The following is an 18,695-nucleotide window of genomic DNA, read 5'->3' on the forward strand; positions in this document are numbered from 1 at the left end:
ACTTTCACACCCTTCCAAAGGCAAAATGTATGCCAGACCTGCCACACAATCAAAGGGCAGAGGCACAAAAACAAGTTTCATCTCCTGGACATGAGGGCTATTCAGCCAGTGTCTCAAGAGCAGGGACAAGGATTTTACTCAAGACTTGTCTTAGTACCAAGAAAGGACAAGCATGGAGACCACTTTTGGACCTGTCTATTCTAAATACTTTTCTGGATGTTCCAAAATTTAAAATGCGACTCTGCAGCAGCTTCTGCCCATGCTGGGCAAGAAGGCTTGGCTTGTAACTTTGAACCTCAGAGGCATACCTGCATGTCCCAATCGGGCAATCTTGCAGAAGATACCTCAGATTCATAGCTTGCTCAATGCACTACCAATTCTCTGCACTGCCCTTTGGCTTATCTACTGCACCCAGGGTCTTCACAAAATGCCTGGCACCAGTAATTGCATTTTGCAGACACAGGAATTCAAATATATCCCTACTTGGATGGCTGCCTTATTCAAGCAGAGACCAAAGACATTTTACTAAAGCATCTGGCATTTGTAAAAAGATTACTAATTTGCCTAGGGTACACAGTAAACTATCAAAACTAGTACCCTCTCAAGAGATAATATTCCTGGGTGCAAGCTTAAATACAACTGCCCAGATGGCTTATCTCACACCAGGCAAACAAAGGCAACTGACTTCTTACTTCGAAAGCATGGCAACAAAAACCCAGTTATCTGCAAGAAAAATTCTGCAGGCTCTGGGCTACATGGCCTCCTGCATTCTGCTAATTCCATATGCAAGACTGCATATGAGGAAACTACAATGGTATCTAAAAAGTGTTTGGACTCAACATTGCCACAGCCTGGAATCAATTTCACTCATCCCCTGCCTGCAACAGGAGTTTCGATGGTGGGCACAGGCCTGCCACCACAACAAGGGACAGCCATTCACTTTACCCACAGCCAGGCAAAACACTAACAGATGCTTCAGATTATATTCAGGACACATGGTCCCCAAGCCAAAGGCATCTTCACATCAAGCAAAAAGAGATGCTAGCTGTACAATATGCCCTGACAGCCTTCAAGGACCCACTTCATCCAGGACAACTGATAGATTGACAACACCACGGTCATGTGGTACATAAGCAGGGGGGCACACTTTCCTACCCCCTCTGCAGACAAGCCATTATTTTGTGGAACACAGCATTGACTTACCAAGTATTCCTGCAAGCACAATTCCTGCCAAGAAAAACAAATGCACTGGCAGACGAACTAAGCAGAAACCTCATGGACCCTCACGAGTGGAAACTAGATCCACAAATCTTCAGCATGATAAGGAAATGGGGATGCCCAGACATGGATCTTTTTGCCTCCCCTCACAACTGCCAACTTCAGAGATTCTGCACAAGGACTTATCACAAACAAGCATGGAAAGTGGATGCTTTGTCATTCAGCTGGAACAACCTTACAGTATATGCCTTTCCTCCACTGCCTCTCCTCCCCAAGGTACTCCTAAAGGTCAGACAAGAGAAGCCACAAATGATACTGATTGCCCCGGATTGGCCTTGCCAACACTGGTACCCAATCCTAAGGAGCTTGTCTCAAGGCCCTGCCTGGACATTGCCTCAAATTCCTCATTTACTGACCCAACAAAACAATCAGATCCTGCACAGCCAACTCAGAACCCTAAATCTAGCTGCATGGCGGATAGTGTAACCATTCAGAATACACCTCTCTCTAAAGCGGTTATGGATATTAGTTTGGAGGCCAGGAGGCCCAGCACCAGGAAATCTTATGCAGAAAAATGGAAGAGATTCTGTGTTTGGAACCAGGCGCAAGTAAGTGAGAAGCTTGTACCAAATATTCCTCAGATTTTACAATATCTGACTGAGATTCTGGACAAAGGCCTATCCTTATCAATTAAGATCCATGCCTCTGCTATTTCAGCTCATTACAATACAGAACCACCATTTTTTTTACATCCATTGCTTAGGCAGTTCCTCAGGGGGGCCAAAAACATAAGACCCCCAAGGAGAGCACCAATACCTGCATGGGACCTCAATTTTGTCTTGAAAAAACTCACACTGCCTCCGTTTGAGCCAGCCAATACAGCTGAGATAAAATTATTATGGAAAACTGCTTGCTCCTAGCAATAACTTCAGCAAGAAGAGTCTGAGCTACAGGCATTTAATGGCTGTGGAACCTTTTATCTTCCATCCGGACAGGGTTTCTCTAAGGACAAACCCAACATTTATGCCTAAGGTAGTGTCCAGTGTGGCTCTTAACCAAACCATTCATTTGCCTACTTTTTATCCAAACCCACAGAATAAAGGGGAGAGACTTCTGCATTCTTTGGACATGCACAGACAACTACGTTTCTACTTGGACAAAACTAAAGCTTTCAGAAAGACTGCGCAACTTTTAGTGGCATATGCTGCGGGATCACAAGGAAAGGCCATCTCAAAGCAGACTATTTCATAATGGATAGGACACTGCATTCGTTTCTGCTATTCACAACATGGCAAATCAGTGCCTAAGGGCATTAGACCACATTCTACCAGGGCAGCAGCCACCTCAGCAGCCTTCCTCAGAGGAGTACCAACCAAGGATATTTTGGAGGCTGCAACTTGGACTTCAGTGCACACTTTTTTACTAAGCACTACCACTTACCTCGTCAATCTAAGTCCAGGGCAGGCTTTGCCACTGCAGTTCTACAGGACCTTATAGCCACTCCTAATTCTATTTAGACCCAGCCGCCCTACCTCAGCTTTGGGATTCAACCCAAGTGTAATGACTGCAACAGTGAAACACTATGAACATAGTACAGTTGTGTACCTACCTTACATGTAGATGTTAGAGTGTATTCACTGTTGCAGTCCAGGTTACCCACCCACCATACCCCCTTCTTTGCTGGGACTTATCTGTACTTCTCTATCCTATACAACCTATGTGGTGTATTTGCTTGTAGATGAAGGTATTGTTTGTTGGTGCATGCTTTTATAAGCAATGTTTTTTAGCCCCCCCCCCTTTTGGGGGGCACCTGACATCTGGGGCAAGAAAAACAGAAGAAAATGGCGTCTGCTGCTGCTTTTATACCCCTGGTGCTCTGACGTCAGGGAAGAGGTGACAGCAACCGACGCTGGACCAGGACTTTAGAATTCAGGCTGACTGAGGGTAGCCTGCCAGCAGGATAACCCAAGTGCAATGGCTACAACAGTGAATACACTCTAACATCTACATTTATGGTAGGTACACAACTGTACTTTCTTCGCTGCAGTAAACTCCTAGGGTTTCTGCTGCAGACTGATCTTAACATTGGTGCAGTTCCACAGATTAGCCCCCTTCCCACCTGGATAAGGGCATCAGTAGTGTAAAAGGGAAAAAGAGATGTTTGCCAGCCTGCACCATAGTCAGGTCTTTATTCTTGCAGTTTGCTCAGGATTGAAAGATTGAATTGTTCTGAAAGAGTCATCAATCTGTTAGGCTTGGCTTACAGTTTTGTAACCAAGTTCCATGCTTGATGGCAGCAACTTTCATATATCTGGACTACATATTGGATACTAGGTGACTAATTGTATTATGTGTAGGAAGACGATACATACAAAGACTTCCATAGCCAGTATCTTTGTCTTGAGCCAACATTCTGAGGCAGTTTTCTTCATTTTCCAAAGTTTAACCAGAAAACCATCAAGCACAGAGCGAAATATATGCAAGACTACTGTAACTAGAGAAAAAATTGTGTGCTTTATCAAAGTCAGTCATGGGTTGGCCAAATCAAATGCCAAAACATAACCCACTAAAACAGTTCCCTAAAGAGTAGTACTGGGAGGTTGGTGGTTTTCCTGCTGAGTCCAAAGGCCCCTTTGGGTAAGGTGATTTTTTTTTTTGCAGTCCCCAGCACTGGCTTCAGCTTAGTCTTAGGACATTGTCTCTCTAAAGGCTGTGTGGATGGTAGCTCATCCTTTTTTTGGTAAATGCTTCCAGTAGTTAGCCTGGAGGTTTCCAAGATCATCTGATGCCGACACCTATTATATCCATGGGCAGTATTCCTTCTGTTTTTTGCTCACAGTGAGGTAAGTTGTTAGAGTTCTTGAATGCTTGTCCTTATCCAAAGATCTGTGTTAGTTTCTTTCCCCCTAAGGCCAGGGCCAGACAGTCTAGACACTGACATCTGCCACTTTGTCACAGTATGAGTGGGTGGGCTGTCATTCCAACCCCTATCCTAGACTTCTCCCATGATCTCCTGAGGCTGGCCCAAGGTTTGATGATTTTCTTAAATATTCAGCTGCCTTTCCTGTAATCGACCATCAGTGTCAGGATTCCCTTCCCAAAGGAGGAAAATGGATCCCCCCCCCCCCCCGTCTTATGCTTTTCTACCTGAGAATATTGGATTTCTGAAATATTCCTATTGAATGAGGAATATTTCAAATGAGAGGCAAAGGAATTTTTCTCCAGTCCAGATAAGATAGAAATCTTCAGGGCCTGCCTGATCCTAAGCCCTTAACCATTCTCTTTTCACTAAAGCCTTAGAAGATTGCGTTTGCAAATGTATCTTTGGAGCCAGATTCCCAGTTGCCTACAGCCAGGTAACTTGGCTTTGTTTTTACAGGGTTGGTGAATCTATCTTTGGTGCAGTAGCTCCACTGCCACCAGTGTGATGGTACAGTGATGCTGCCACTGGTGATGGCACCATTGTCAAGATGACTAGCACCAGTAAGGTTTGAATCCCACCACTGCAAGCAAATGGTGAAGTAATTGTGAGAAAGTCTCTTTCAATAACTAATGTACAGAATACACCCTGACCCCCAGGAGCATAAAGGGCCTGTGCACTGCTGTTCTGGGTATGGGCTTCCAATCTTATGTCCAGATTGGACTGTGCATAGGCTAGTTTCAGAGCAGAATCTTTGGCCTTGCACCTCAGGTCTGTCTCCCTGCTGTCTTAGCCAATGTTTTCCTTTGCCACTTTTTCAAAGGTAGTTGGCTTTCACAGGAAGTAATTTCACACAAACATTTCCCACAAAAGGCTGACAGAGTACTCTAATCCCCCCCTCCCCCAGCTTTCCTCACACACAGTACTATCCCCACTCTAAATTTAACTTAAGAGCAACTAAGTAATTGGGGTCTCTGGCCCTAAACTTGCACACCAGCTTAGGTTTGCTATTAGTAGGCCTGAGCAGTGTAATGGAGGACGTGCCACATAACCCATTAGCCAATAGGGTAAGTATGGATTGATTACTGTTTGTGAGTAAGTGTATGAAAAGAATAAATGCCAGTTAAGAGCTTAAAGATGAATAAGTGAACGTAAGTCAAAGAAAACTGTTTACAATATATGTAGATTAGCAGACACACTGAACTAAAATACAAAGGCAATAAGTGGTATCTGGAGCTTAGGCTATTTTGTAAGCACCCAAAGTTTTGCATCTAGAGCTGAGCTGTCCCGAACTACTTAAACAGGTTCCCTTTCTGGATGAATACACTACTCTGCAGACAAATCAAAGCACCTATCTCCTAGATTAGCATGTAACTATACATGATCATTTTTCACCAACCCCCAGTGTTAATTACATGATGTCATCTCTCTTGCTCGCCTTCTAGGAAACAAGTAGCCAGACAAGTTCTTATTCTCCATAGCAGCTCTAGAGATTGCCAGTACATATACAAGTTTGTTTACTGTCCTTGATCTCTACCCTAGTGCAGCTTAGTGATATGCAATTCATTAAGTCCATTTGCAGTTTCACCGCAAGAGATGCTCATATTGATAACTGCTGCAGCAGCCTTAACTGTGCAGGTTGTATCCTGTCAGAAATATAATGGCTTGCCAGCTTCCAAAGCTGAGTTGACTAGGGACAGGTTTGGATGCAAACCCTTCAGAGCTTTCTTGCCGTCACAGAGCACTCCTCTGTGGGCTTTCAAGTATAGAGGCTGCTTGTGATGCTCATTTGCTCATCAGAGAAGTTCCCTTTGGGGTGCAAATGTTCCCTGGTGGGGGATTTCTACATTAAAACTGTATTTTACTGTACTTTACTGCTTTTTTAATGTTAAGATAGGAATTTATTTTAGTGGACTGTCAAAAAACTTGAGTATACTTTTAAATGGGTGTGCACTTTTTCCTGTCCAGTTTAAAAGTTTTTTAAAAGTAATTGGAAACCATTTTTCTTTGGTGCTGACAGTGTTTGAATATGTTTTTACTGTGGTAAAAAAAAGTGCCCTTTAAAGACTTTAAAATTCTGCCAGCTTATGCTGCTTGTTTTCTTCAGCTTGACCACAGAACTAGGTCAGTCCCACAGTCGCTGCTCCTTCCAGCCACAAAATGAAAGCTAAGCAAACTGCTTTTGCCACCAAAGCAAGCTAGCAATTTGCCACAGGTGGGTGTTCTGCTGTGGAACAAACTAGTTCTCAGACCAACCATATTTTACCCCAGATCTCACTGATGTAGCACCTAGACCCTCCATGGACTGGTAGTTATCCATGTCCTCTGTGGCTGCTGGGGTTCCCTCAGTGGGCAAGGGAGAGAGACTTTTGTCAGTTCTTGGAGAGAGAACGGGGAAGTCTGTCCAGATAGGGAAGAATGTTATACCCGTCCCTGGAGAAGCTGCTGCTAACATTAATACTGTTGGTCCTAGTTTCCTGTCAAAAAGAAACAGAAAACTAAACATGTATGTACTCCTCAAATTTTATTTGACGAGTAGTTTACTGGGTCTAAGTAAGGGTTTAGTTTATGCCATTAATACTTTTAAGGTGGTTTCTGGTAGAGTGATTTATCTTTTCCTGAAGTGATTCAAGATTCTGAATCTGGCCAGGAAGATGAAGGGACAAATAATTTTCTCCTCAGTTTTCTAATTCAGATTCTGAGTAGAGCTCAGTTTCTGATTCTTGCTGTATGTGGGGTTCTTACAGTATTTACAAAATGTACCACTGTTTTCAGTATGGATACAGTGATGTTTTCAGTCCATCAGAAAATACCGTGAGCTGTTGTGTCTTTCGGCTTTTTCCCGGTTAGAGGTCACCACAGCAGAACTCCGGTCCGCTAATGATTGGCAGTAGATTTTTACGTGCTGGCTTGCCGGGCCTAACGCACAACCTTTAACGAAGGATACTGTGAGCTGTTAACAGAAGGAATTTTCTCCAGTTCTGTCAGCTTTGGTTGTTGTCATTGCCAGTAGTTTTCCTGAGTCAGTCTGCTGCCCCTAAAAGGCAAATATATGTTCTTCAGTCTTAACTTTTTATATACATACCAAGCATGACCCAGCAGTTGCATCTTTATTTAACTGTAATGCTGCTAAACATTTAGTTAATCCCAATTCTGCTCTATCTGGCAAGGATGGGAAGGTTTAAGTATGGGGGGAAACTGTGCTTCCCTAACTCTGACTTTCAAAATTTTGACAGGGAAATAAGTTTGTCCTATGTACATGTTCTAGTATTCATCACATATGGGTTTACTCTTGCTATCCGAACATCTGGCCAGTATACAAAAGTTTTCAGTCACTGTATGGTGCGTGGGACATCTGATGTGGCTAGTGGAACTTGGGCCATAAAAGTGATGTCTGCACGCACCAGCCCTCAGAACTTCTCAGCCACCAGTCGAATGTTAGGTGCTCTTTCTTCCTGGCTGTCAGATCTCGAGGAATTCAGGTAAGTGCTCCATTGGGAAACTTTTCAGTCACTTGTTTCTTTATCTTAATGCTTGCCCTTTCTGGATGACTTGAACAAGTGTAAGTGCAGCCAACAGATACCCCACAAGGACTCCAACGATCAGTGTATTTTTTGTTTAAGTCGGTCGCATGACTACAAGGCCTGCTCCATTTGCGTGGTATTCCTGGGAGCAAGCTTGAACACAACTTCCCAGATGGCTCTCACGCCAGTGAAACAAGTTCATTCGGCAGCTTAATTCAAACTAATGGCCACAAAAACCCTGCTATCTGCAAGACAAATACTGCAGGATTTGGTGTTCATGGCCTCTTGCATTCTCCTAATTCCATATGCAAGACTGCGTATGAGGAAACTACAGTGGTATCTAAAAAGCCTATGGTGTCAACATTCTTAGGATCTAGAAGCAATGATTCCTATCGTACCTTGCCTACAGTTAGAGTTCCTTTAGTGGGAAGAGGCCTGCCACCAAAACAAGGGACTGCCTTTCACTCTACCCCCTGCCTCCAACTCTACCCCGTGCCTCCCAAACCCTAACAGACTCATCAGACTATACATGGGGGGCTCACCTGGCAGAGAAGTGCCTTCAGGGCAAATGGAACCAAAGTCAAATGCACCTGCATATCCGTCAAAAAGAAATGTTAGCTGTACTGAATGCTCTGACAGCCTTCAAGGACCACATTCTTCCAGGACAATTAATGGTAAAGATGGACAACACCATGGTTGTGGTACATAAACAAGCAGGGGGGAACCCGTTCGTACTCTCCATGCAGACTAGCCATGGCTCTGTGGAACACTGCCTTGAGCTACCAAGTGCACCTACAGGCTCAATTCCTGCCAGGAAAGCTAAATACACTGGCAGAATTTCTAAGCAGAAATCTCATGGACCCACATGAGTGGAAACTGGAACCAAAGACATTCAACATGTTGATAAACAAATGGGGGAGCCCAGAGATGGACCGGTTTGCCTCCACCCATTCTGCACAAGGACTCCCCACAAACAAGCTTGGAAAGTGGATGCCCTGTCCTTCACCTGGAAAAATCTGTCAGTTTATGCCTTTCTTCCTCTGCCTCTCCTCTCCAAGGTACTACTAAAGATCAAACAGGACAAACCAAGGACGATACTGATTGCACCAGAGTGGCCAAGCCAACACTGGTAACCCCTCTTAAGCAGTGTCATTGTCTGCATCATGGCACCTGCCGCAGACCCCTACCCTGCTGTCCCAGCAGAAGGGCTAGTTTCTGCACCCTCTGCTTCAAACCCTGAACCTGGCAGCCTGGCTAATTACCTGATCTCTCCGTTACTATCCCTCAGTAAACAAGTGTTGAATGTCATTCTGGAGGCAAGGAGGCCTAATACTAGAAAATCTTATGCTGTAAAATGGAAAAGATTCTGTTCCTGGAACCAAACTCGGCGGATGGGCACAGTGCCCAATTTACCTCAGATTCTTCAGTACTTAACTGAGATGCTTCATAAGTGCCTTTCCTTTTCCTCCATCAAAATTCATGCCTCCGCCATTTCAGCTGATTACCACACACAACCACCACTCTTCTCCAATCCTCTGCTCAAGCAGTTCCTCAGAGGGGCCAAAAACTTATGACCACCCAGGAGAGCCCCTACTCCAGCCTGGGGCCTTAACTTTGTATTGGTAAAACTTACTCTATCTCCTTTTGAGCCAGCTGCAAATGCAGAGCTGAAATTCCTTTCGTGAAAAACGGCCTTCTTTTAGCCATCACTTCAGCTAGAAAGGTGTCTGAATTGCAGGCCCTTATGGCAGTGGAGCCTTTCATCATCTTCCATGCGAACAGGGTGTTCCTTAGGACCAATCCCTCCTTCATGCCCAAGGTAGTATCCAGTGTGGCTCTTAATCAGTCCATTCATTTGCCAACCTTTTCTAATCCACAGAACAAAGGGGAAAGGATACTGCACTCCTTAGATGTGCACAGACAACTCAGATTTTACTTGGACAGGACTAAACCTCTCAGGAAATCTGAACAGCTGCTGGTGGCATTTGCTGCAGGGGCAGAGGGGGAAGGCCATTTCAAAGCAAACCATTTCTAAATGGATAGGCTCATTGCATTCATTTTTGCTATAAGCACCATGGAAAATCTGTCCCACAGGGGATGAGACCACACTCAACCAGGGCTGCATCTACCTCTACAGCCTTTCTCAGAGGTGTCCCTACCAGGGACATTTTAGAAGCTGCTACCTGGAGTTCTGTACATGCTTTTACCAAGCATTGCCATTTGCCAGTTTACTCTAAATCCAGAGCTGGTTTTGCCACTGCAGTCTTGCAGGGCTTTATTGCTGGTCCTAATGTTATCTAAAGTCCTCCTCCCATCCTTAGCTTTGGGAATCTACCCAAATGTGATGACTGCAACAGTGAAACACAAAGAACATAGTACAGTTGTGTATACGTACCATAAATGTAGATGTTAGAGTGTATTCACTGTTGCAGTCCTGGTTACCCTCCCTGCAGCCCCCTAACTTCTTTTGGCTATACCTCTATTCCTTTTTACTATTAAAATATTTTTGGTGTATTTGCTTTTTTGTTGGAGGTATAACCTTGTTTATATATATTTAATTGCTTCCCATTAGGGGGTACCTAACATCTGGGGCAAGAAAAACTGATGGAATGGCGTCTACTGCACGCTTTATACCCATGACTACCTGACGTCATGGAAGATGAGACTGCAACCAACGCAGGACCCAAGTCTTTGATCAGGCCGACTGAGGGCTACTGCAAGCAGATAACCCTAATGTGATGACTGCAACAGTGAATACACTCTAACATCTACATTTATGGTAAGTGTACTCAACTGTACTTTTCACCATTCCCTTAACCAGAATGATAGACCAGTCACAGATGCTATTCATAGCCCCCTTTTGACCTAGGCAGCATTGGTTTTATGTTCCAAGTCTAATAAGTGCAAAGTATGTGGACCTCCACCCAAAAGGGGTCATTCGTACATCCCACCTGGAGACCTCCAAGGCTGACAGTTCAGTTGATGTAGCTCTCATTCCTTTAGGTACATGTTTCCGGAGGACATACTGCATGTCTTAAGGGTGGCTAAGAAACAAGTTAAAAAAAAAAAAAAGTCATACCTACTCTAATGGAGGAGCTTCCCTTTGGTGACGGTGACTGGATGAGGACACATTACATCTTGGCTTTGATCTTCGCTTATCTGTGACCTTTATAAAACAAGGGTGCTTTATGCCTCATTAAAGATATGTTTCATCCATTTCAGTATGTCTCCTTGGAGTCCTCGAGTCTGTTCCTTATTGCCAGTAAAAGATTACCTCTGAGGGAGTCATGTACTTAATCCCCTAGAGAATCTAACCTTGCCACCTTTAAACCAGCATTGTTCCCCTCCCCCTTCAAAAAGGATGTCTGACCTGGAGGTAGTCCTGTTAATAGGTTCATAAGTAGGTACTAGGCTGTTAGCCCTGGGGCCTATACAAGCCCAGCCAAAAAAGGTACCCTGGCTTTTGCCACCCAAGAAAATTATTTTTCTGTGCCACTGTCTAGCAGAGCCACAGAGGTGATCCCGGGGGTGAATTTCCTATTTCCCATCCAATCATCAAGATTTTTCTTGGAGTGCTAATGAGGAGCTTTGTTTGATATAGATAGGTAGTTTATTCCAGAGTATGGGAAGTCTCTGGGACAGGAATCTATCCCTCTGGCATGTTCTGTTTATTGTGGTGACAAGGTTTAGGTCCCTAGAGCGTGTAGCTCGGAGGGATTGGGATTTCTTTAAGTGGAGCATGCCCAACGGCTCTGAGTTTGGCATAGCTTTGTATGTTAGGCAGAGATCACCTCTGAGTAGACGATAAGCGACGGAGTAAAGATGGTGTTTTTTGAGACCGTCTGCGTAAGGCATCTGTTTGAGGCCAGTAATCCTCCTTGTGAGGTATTTCTGCGGCCTTTCCAGTTGTAGATGTCTTGTGAGGTACATGCCAAAAGGGGCGTTTTACTCTAATGGATCTAATGAGTGATGAGTAGAGGGGAACAATGCCCTCTTTTTTTTCTGGATGAGAAACCTTTTGTGATGAGGTGTGCCACGTAGAAGGATTTCCAGACTACTGTGGCGATGTGATTATCAAAGGAGAGACTACTGTTGTGTGCAGTTGTGTGCCAGGATTTCAGAATCGCAGACCCTAGTGCAAAAATTTAACATCTTCCAAATGGATAGGGTCACCTTGTGAATTTAACCCTATCTTCATTTCTAAAGTTGAGACATTTATATTTGTCAGGTGTGTAAAACTTAGTTTTTCTCTGTCTTCACCCCAGAGCTAAATGGAAAGGATTTTGCGCACACTGTGCATGGACAATTAAGAATTCACTTGTAGAGGACAAGAAATAAAATCTGATTCAGTTTTTTATATGCAAAGCACAAAAAGAGGCTTTTTGATGAACGGTCCATATATAAATGGCTAGCGCACTGTATTTTCTTTCACTCCTTTCTTAGCAGACTTGTACTAGACCATGTTACGACTCATTCTACTAGGGCCACCGCTGCCTTCCTTGGGGGGTAGGTACCCATTCTGTTCTTGATGCAGCTACTGGGTCATTGTCCATGCTTTCTCCAGGAGATACTATGTGGATATTGCATCTAGGACCAGGACAGGATTTGATGGGGTTATTCTGCAGGGGGTGCTGCAGTCTTTTCTTACCAAGGACTAGCTACCTACTGAGTTAATACCTTTAGAAATATTCACAGGAGTTCAGCTCAGCATTGCAATATGCAGTGAACATAGTATAGTTTTTATGAATGTAGCATGATTGTAGGTGGTCTCACTGTTCCTGCATCGGTTCCTACCTTCTTGCCTCTATTTTTGAGCATCTTTGACGTTGGTACAAATACCCTACTTACACTTACTCATGTTCTCTTATCCTGACCAGGACCATCTGGACTCTCTGCCTTCCTGGGGATTACTTCTACCAGGGCAGTTAGTGCTGCAGTTTTATTACCAGGACACGAAAGAACTAAAGGTGGACATCTCTTTATACTACGGATTTCCTAATATCCGGATGGGATGGATGTCCTCCTGGAATGAAGAATAAAGATTGCCAAGTTGTGGAGTTCAAGTTGGTTGTCATGGCTTCTGCAGCAAAACTCCCAAGAGTCATGCGCTCCATAATTAATCTGTCAACACAGCTGCATTGTCCGTCGCCTTTATATTGCACCCTTCCCTAGCTTTTGAAAAGCTTCTTCGATTTTGTTTCAACTGTCCGATCTAGCTAAACTGCAAGTATTTCTGCTTCTTGAACTGTTTTAAACTGTTTAAAGTTGTTTTTGCACCTGCACTTTTAAAGTTTGTCCTGTTTGTTGCATTTACCTGTTGAGGCTACACTCAAGTGCGCTAGCCTGTGTTGCATATTTATTGCATTTTCCTGCTGTTTGTTGCAAAAAAAAAAAAAAAACATTATCCTTGTTTACTGTTTTTCCTGACCTAGAGTAGTCCAAATACAGGCATTGCTGTATTCTGGACTTTTGGAAAGTTCCTGTGTTGCCCATTTCCTTTCTTGGATAAAGGGAGGCTTCTTTGTTCACCAGTGGCAGTGGGGAGCTTAGAGCAGCCTTTCTATCCCTGGAGGAGTGTTCCCAGCACAAGAATCTGGTAGTCTGTTGGCCGTTTTGGGCCAATTTCTAGCTCTTTCAAGTCCCCCTGTATAAAACCTGCTTTGGCGCGGCTTTGCAAGATTTTGCGCATAGCGCAGGATTGGTCAGCTCCGCTTAATTGGGTTTAAACCATTCTCGGCTCCACAAAGTCTGCTCTTCACTTTTTCCCTTAGAACTGATCTAGTTTGCATAATAAACACCCTATTCCTACTCTAAAGCCTGGCACTTGCTCACTAAAGCAATTATGTAAGTCAGCACTAAAAATATTAAAAGCACTACAGCCCCACAAACTCCCCTTGAGTACCTTGTTCTCCATCGGCCCTTTTTTTCAATTATAAAGGAATTCCCAATACTATTCTAGCATGTCCAAAGGTCAGTTGTCAAGTCTCCTCTCCGGTCCAGCTGGTGAATCTGGGAATCTTGAGGCAGTATTACAACTGCCTCATGTACACAGATGAACCCTCTCCTCCTCCCAGCAAATTCCAACACATGAGAGATGCAACCATATAGCCAAACTGGAGGCTAAGCTCTCAACTCAGTACTGGCATAACCAGTCAGGAGGAGAAGGAAACCACACTCACTACAATTCCAGTCTCACATAGACCTACCACGATAGCAAACCAAACACATAAACACACAAAAACATCCTCTGAGGCTGTAAATAAAAATCTGCCTAAGCAGCAGAGACCTCCAGAGCAGACACCCAAGCAACTGGTACCCCAAAACAAAACACGTGCAACACATAGCTCACAAAGCCAGTGTGCCGAACAATCACAGCCCTTAAGGCTAAACAACACACCTGATACACTTGTAATAGGTGACTGTATCGTCAGGCACACTGACGTCCCGCTCACCGGGCTGAACAAGGAGAAGGTCACGGTGAGCTGCCTGTCTGGCGCTGGGATCCGCAACATAACACAAGCACTCGGGTCACTCCAAGGCAAGTACAAATATGACTCAGTCATTGTCCATGCTGGTGTGAATGACCTGAGACGTACCTCCCTGGACTACATGAAAAGAGATATAGAGGAGCTCTCTGAGCATGTAGCCCAGGCTGGTATGACCCTGACCTTGAGTAGCATCTTACCCTCACCAAGAATGATGCCACAATATGAAGACAAGATGATCAATTTCAACAATTGGCTTCAGTATTGGTGTCTTTCAAAGGGGATACAATGCCTGTCAGCCTGGGATGACATGCTCGACAAGCCACGATGCTTCGCTAGGGATGGCTTGCACCTGTAACCCCTGGGCTTTCGGATATTGGCAAAGGCTCTTGCCACCCCCATAGTGCCTTTTTTAGGCAAGGCTCAAAAGACAAACCCACCTCCATAGGTATCACAAGGGATAAGAAACTGAGTAATGCTACTCAACGCCAGAAGTCTAAACCTCAAGACGCACTCACTCGAAACTCTCCTTAGCATGGAGAACATCGATATCTGTGCAGTAACAGAAACCTGGTTCAAGGCTCCCGAGAGCACCCCAGCACTACCAGGTTATGCCTCATACCATGCTTTTCGGCCCCAAAACTTGGACTGAACCACAAAAGGAGGGGGAGTATCAATATTCGTCAAAGATGCCCACACCTCCAGGTTGGTGGCACAGCACGAAGCATCAGAGACTATTCATGTGCAACTAACAGTGGGTAAAACTGCCTTCCAGTTTATAGCCTGCTACAGACCACCCTCCCAAACCCAGGAACCCCACTCGGCCTTCCTGAGAGCACTGGAAAGTATGAAGGTCTCTCCAGACACCATTATTTTCGGCGACTTCAACTATCCAAACATAGACTGGGAGCATTACTCTAGCTCCAGCACCCTAGCCCAAACGTTCCTAGAATTTATAAACTCAAATTCTGTGGAACAACTTGTTACCACTCCCACAAGAGGGGAAAACATACCGGGCCTGATCATCACCAACATGGGGGCTCTATGCTCCAGACCAGAAGTGTTTCCCTCACTGGTAAGATCAGACCATAAAGTAATCTCACTGGATTTTCACATCCCGACCCCGCCCCCTGCCCAGAAAAGCACAGTGAAAAACTTCTCTAAAGCAAATTTCACACTCCTCAAAACCGAGGTTGAATCCTTCAAAGCCCCCAGGCCTGTGGAAAATATGGCCCAGACCGCAGAATCCTTTATAAACATATTCTATGTACACCTTCAGGAATGCATGGATCATGCAATCCCAAATAAAACCAAGACCCAATCCTCCAAAGGCAGACGTCCTGTCTGGTGGACCCCAGCCATAAACAAACTATACAATAGAAGGAGGAAGCTACTACATGATGGAGCAAAATCCCAAAAAGGGAAGGCATCTCTGATCAGTATTGGCAAAAAACTACGGGCACTCATAAAATCGTCTAAGGCCAGCTTCAATAGAAAAATTGCACAGGACACTAAGGATAATCACAAGGCTTTCTTTAGTTATGTTAGGAACCTGGGTGGGAATTCCCAGATATGCTCAGAATTAGTCCAAAATGACAAAAAATACACCAAACCCACAGACATTGCCAACATCCTAGCTGACCGGTTCAGCGCAACCCCCCCCCCCCCCAACCAAAAGGGCAAATATCTATCCCAGCAGAGTGCTGCCCCCCTGACATCTCGGATGCTCAGGTAAGAGCCGCCCTCTCCAAAGCAAAAAAACACAGCATCAATGGGACCAGACGGTGTCCTGGGCTGTGTCCTACATGAACTCCAAGAAGAGCTAAACCCGAACATAAAACTACTGTTAAGTGTCAGCCTTACTACAGGATATGTACCCAAAACAGTGGTCCCTCTCCGCAAAGGTGGTGCCTCAACGGATCCTGGAAACTATCTCCCCATAAGCCTGACTAGCTTGGTCTGCAAAGCTATGGGGAAGGATCATCATGGACCTCATAAATAAAGATGTTGGGGACCTACAGACACTGGATCCTACCCAGTTCGGCTTTAAGGGCAGATCCTGCCTCTTTAACCTGGTCGCTTTCTTTGAAACAGTCACCAAGGCTATTGTGGGGAAGGTGGTCCACACAGCCTACCTGGACCTCGCAAAAGCCTTCGATACAATACCCCACTCGGGCATTATAGAAGAGCTTACCAGCTTAAATATAAATTCCTATGTCACATTATTAGTAAAAAAATACGAGCACTCATAAAATCAACTAAGGCCAATTTTGAGAGAAAAATTGCCATGGATTCAAAGGACAATCATAAGGCCTTTTTCAGCTATGTTAGGAACCTGGGTGGAAACTCCCAGATATGCTCAGAATTAGTCCAAAATGATACAAAAATCACTGAACCCACAGACATTGCCAACATACTGGCAGACGGGTTCAGTGCAAACTTCACCCCCCCCCCCTCCCCCCCTAAAGGAGAGATAACTATCCCAGTGGAGTGTAGCCTCCCAGACATCTCAAATGCGCAGGTGAAAGCTGCTCTCTCTAAAGCTAAAAACACAGCATCAATGGGACCGGATGGTGTCCCCAGCTGTGTGCTACACGAGCTAAATGAGGAATTAAACCCGCACATAAGGCAGCTGTTTAATCTCAGCCTTACCACAGGATACGTGCCCAAGGAATGGCGTACGGCAACTGTGGTCCCACTCCATAAAGGCGGTGCCTCTATGGACCCTGGTAATTACCGTCCCATAAGCTTAACAAGTCTAGTCTACAAAGCTATGGAGAGGATCATAATGGAGCTCATAAACAAAGATATAGGGGACTTGCAGACATTGGACCCGACCCAGTTTGGCTTCGTCAAGGGCAGATCATGCCTTTTGAACTTGGTAGACTTCTTCGAAACTGTCACCAAGGCCATTGATGAGGGAAAGGCAGTCCATACAGCCTACCTTGACCTTGCAAAGGCTTTCGACACAATACCCCACTCGGGTATTGTAGACAAACTTACCAGCTTAAATGTAAACCCATATGTCACAAGATGGGTTGCAAACTGGCTTAAGGACAGAACCCACAGGGTTAGAGTTGCTGGCGCTATGTCAGACTCCAAGCCGGTCACAAGTGGTGTCCCACAGGGCTCGGTCCTTGGCCCCCTATTGTTCGGCATCTACTTCTCAGAAGTACAGGCCAACATGGGAGGACTTTGGCTGACAAAGTTTGCAGACGACTGCAAACTGGGTGTCATAGTGGAAAGTGCATCGGACACTGATATCCTTCAGAAGGGACTCACGGAAACAGCTGGTGCCAGAGCCATGGCCTGAAGTTATACGCCAAAAAATGTATAGTCATACCCTTCGGGAAAAACAAGGTAACCCCAAGCTACCATATAGGTGGCAATCCACTAAGCACAGAAGAGGTCATCAGGGACCTGGGGACCCAGGTTGACAGTGGCCTTTCTTTTGACACTCACGTTGCTAAAGTGGTTAGAAAGACCTTCTACATTGCCCACCTGATCATGAAGGGATTCACATCCAGATCTAGTGAGGTCATTGTTCCCCTGTACTCCACTTATCAGACCAATGATAGAGTACAATGCCCCATTCGGGATGTATCTCACCCGACATCTGCAGCAATTGGAGAGACCCCAAAAGTTCCTCACCAAAAGGATAAAGGGACTCCAAAATCTGTCATATGCTGCTAGATTGAAGAAACTCCAGCTCTATTCAGTCGCATACCGTCTGCTCAGAGGTGACATGTGCCTGACATACAAGGCCATGTCCAACCCGGGATTAATGGACATGCTCCACCTCAAAAAATCCAAATCCAACAAAACCACTAGAGCAAGTGACTTAAACCTTAGCACGGATATAAATAGGACGTGCTGGAGGGATAGATTTATCACTCAGAGACTCCCTATGCTGTGGAATAAAATCCCGGTCCATGTGAGGCAGAGCACCTCGCTGGCTCTGTTCAAGAGAAATCTTGACCTGTGGATGGGAGATCGTAGGTTTACCCCAGGAATCATCTCTGTGTCACTGCTGGACAGAGGCACAACAAACTAATGGGTATAGTATTTTTTCTTTTAAGGGGTGGCGTAAGCCACAAAACTTTGGGCTAGGCTTATAAATGCCTTAGGGCAGATAGCCTAGTATAAACCTATGAACTAGATTGGTTGCAAACTGGCTCAAGGACAGAACCCACATGGTTAGAATTGCTGGAGCCATGTCAGACTCCAAACCAGTTACAAGTGGCATCCCACAAGGCTCAGTCCTGGGATCTCTCGTTCGGTATATATTTCTCGGAGGTACAGGCCAACACGGAAGGACTGTGGCTGACCAAGTTTGCAGATGACTGCAAGCTAGGCGCCATAATAGAGACTGCAGCCGACACAAACATCCTACAAAAGGGCCTCATAGAAACAGACAACTGGTGCCAGAGCCATGGCCTCAAGCTAAACGCCAAAAAGTGTATAGTCATCCCCTTTGGCAAAAACAAAGTGCCCACAAATTACCACATGGGTGGTAATCCATTAAGTATGGAAGAAGTAATTAGGGAC

The 18,695-nt window shown here is 44.9% G+C and overlaps 1 protein-coding gene across 4 annotated transcripts in view; it reads left to right on the plus strand.

The window, feature by feature from the left end:
* PPRC1 (PPARG related coactivator 1) overlaps positions 1-18,695 on the plus strand; it is a 310,188-nt gene that overhangs the window by 191,377 nt on the left and 100,116 nt on the right. The gene's annotated exons all lie outside the window — the stretch shown is intronic.

Source organism: Protopterus annectens, chromosome 14.part0 (genome assembly GCF_019279795.1).
Source record: "Protopterus annectens isolate FY-2018-M chromosome 14.part0, PAN1.0, whole genome shotgun sequence".
Classification (NCBI taxonomy): domain Eukaryota; kingdom Metazoa; phylum Chordata; order Ceratodontiformes; family Protopteridae; genus Protopterus; species Protopterus annectens.